The sequence below is a fragment of the Echinops telfairi genome, unplaced genomic scaffold (assembly GCF_000313985.2).
Source record: "Echinops telfairi isolate 266 unplaced genomic scaffold, ASM31398v2 ScPeMD7_23;HRSCAF=83, whole genome shotgun sequence".
Taxonomy (NCBI): Eukaryota; Metazoa; Chordata; class Mammalia; order Afrosoricida; family Tenrecidae; genus Echinops; species Echinops telfairi.
In genome coordinates this window covers 340,167-342,756 of record NW_022103920.1, presented here as the reverse complement: position 1 = coordinate 342,756, position 2,590 = coordinate 340,167, and the positions used below count along the sequence as shown (strand labels likewise).

Here is a 2,590-nt window from a genome sequence, read left to right as displayed (position 1 = left end):
CTGTGTGCTTACTGGTGCAGTGTGGTGTCTCTGTGTACTTACTGGTGCAGTGTGGTGTCTCTGTGTACTTACTGGTGCAGTGTGGTGTCTCTGTGTACTTACTGGTGCAGTGTGGTGTCTCTGTGTACTTCCTGGTGCAGTGTGGTGCATCTGTGCAGTTACTGGCAGAGCTACGCAGCTCTGTAACTCATGCTCAAGCAGACAAGAGGTCAGAAAACCAAGAGGCTCGCGAGGGTTCACGGCCCAGTGATGAGGAAGCAGACGTGGAGGAGAAAAGGAACCGGATTTCAGTGGTGGGGCCGCATGTGTACATTGCAGAAAGGCGGAGCAACAACTTGCTGGTTCTCAAGTGGTAGGCCTCAGCTCCCTAGGATTTGAGTCAGATTTTCATGACAGCATTCGGTAACTAAGGACCTTGTTTGGAAATAGGATCTTTGAAGACGTCATCAGTTAAATTAGCATGATGTCATACCAGGTCATCTGGGTCCTAATTCCATCTGACTGCTGTCCTTCTACCGTGAAAAGCAGACACAGAGCGATAGACAGAGGAGGGAGGCCATGTGCCCTTGGACCTCAAGGTCCAAAACACTCCAAGGACACCAGGCGCTAGCCGGACACTGGGGACAAGACATGGGCAAGTCTCTTTCAGCGCTCTCAGGGGATCCAGGTGACAGGCACTCTGAGGCAGGACTGCCAGCCTCCGGGACTGAGAAGGTACATTTTTGAGTTTTAAGGGCACATACTTTGTGCTCCTTTGTTTGGGGAGCTGCAGGTAAGTGATACTCAGTACTTTTTTGTCTTCAGTGAGGAAAGGAAGGCACTTGTCTGGGAGCCCAAGTAAGGACTGTGGGGCTGCTTGGGGGATCTGGCTAACCTTTGCCCTGGACCAAAACGTCAGTGGCTAATGCTGGGGTTCTTCTGGGGGCTTCTCTCATTTCCTCCTCACTAATGGCCCAGAGGGGATGAAGTCTGGAGGCCTTAGGGATGAGGGATTTTGTCTGGTTGCAAGTCAGCGAGTCCTAAGAGGAAGCATCCATTATGATTACAGAGCTGATTGCTAACTCACAAAGGGCAGTAATGAAGTTATATTGACATGCCAGGGAGTGTAGCTCAGGGGTAGAGCATTTGACTGCAGATCAAGAGGTCCCTGGTTCAAATCCAGGCACTCCCTTTTTCATGTGCCATTTTGATAGCTAACTCTACTATGTACTCCCTACCTGGGCCCTCAGTGAAGGGTTAGCAGTGTCCACCGCCCCCCTCCCTGTGGTGGAGGTGTTAAGGAACATGCCCAGAGAGCTTCCCTCTCCAGGCTGAACGCATCAAGTAGAGTGCACAGTAAATGCCTCTCCTGAGTGTGCCTCTTGCCTCCAAGGTGTCCTCATCCACACCTTAGTTTCTCAGGGTTGCTTAACAAAATACCATCAAGTGGACGACTTTAAAGAACAGAAATTGAGTATCTCCTAGGTCTGTGGCTACCAGTCTGAGTCCCAGGGCTCAGCCATGCCGACTCCCTCTGAGGCTCCGTGTCGTGCCAGTGTGCGTGTACGCGCTGCTCACGCGAGCACCTGGGGGCTCTGAGAGACGCTCCCGTGCTTCTCTGCTACCGTCTGGTGGCCGCTGGCATTCCTGGGGGTCTCCCTCAGGAGTGACACTGCCTTCCCGCCTTTGTCTGTATCTGACCCTCTATCTCTACCTCTACCTGTATCTCTCTCTGATCCTGTGCTCAGTAGCACAAAACCTGCCTGGGCCTCCACCCTTGTCACACTTGTTGTGTTGGTGAACCCGTTCTAGCAGCCACTGTGTCTTTCCAGCTCATCGAAGGGGTTCCTCTTCTGCCACCGGCCTTGTCACCAAGCATGAGGTCCCATCTGAGGACCCACCCTGCTCCATCTTAAGTGACCCTATTATCAAGCAGTTTTCCGCCCCAGCGGTCCTGGGAGGTGGAGCTGAAGTTCAGGCTCGGGGATTCCACTCAGAATCTGTAGATCACTTCAGTCACACCCAGAGTCCAAAGACACCACCATTTTTAAGACGGTGTCCGAGGTACTCTTCCGCGGGGTTTGCACTTCCTGCTGCCCGTTATTTCTCCCACTGCTGCCTATAGCATCTGCCCTGTGCCTGTTCCACCGTTGACATCGGAAACAGATCACTTGTATTGTTGATTGCACACGTTCACAGAAGAAGAGAAATTTTTCCCAAGGACATTTGAGATATGGAGTTGATTTAAGGCTTTGGAATGATATGATGGGGTGACTGAGTTTTACATGTAGCAAGAGCATGATTGTGGGGCCGCCATGGAATGGAATGTTATGGATTGAACTGTATCATACCACAATATGTATGAACTTGGCTAGGCCATGAGTCTCAATGTAATTGTCTTCCATGTTGTGATCATATATAATTATCTTATGTATTGTAAATACTAACCTATATGATATCGGGGAAGCAGAATTACCGGCACGTATGTTACTAATCAGAATATACAGTGAACCTCGTTTATCGCGGTTAATCGGTTCTAGACCCTACCGTGATAAATGAAATTCCGCGAAGTAGGATTCCTTATTTGTAAATCAAATATTTTCGTAGTTAG

General features: G+C 50.0%; 1 non-coding gene across 1 annotated transcript; it reads left to right on the top strand.

The window, feature by feature from the left end:
- Nucleotides 1-1,099: 1,099 nt before the first annotated feature.
- Nucleotides 1,100-1,171, top strand: TRNAC-GCA. Its single transcript has one exon. It is a non-coding gene; the product is annotated as a tRNA-Cys (tRNA).
- The last annotated feature ends 1,419 nt before the right edge of the window (nt 1,172-2,590 follow it).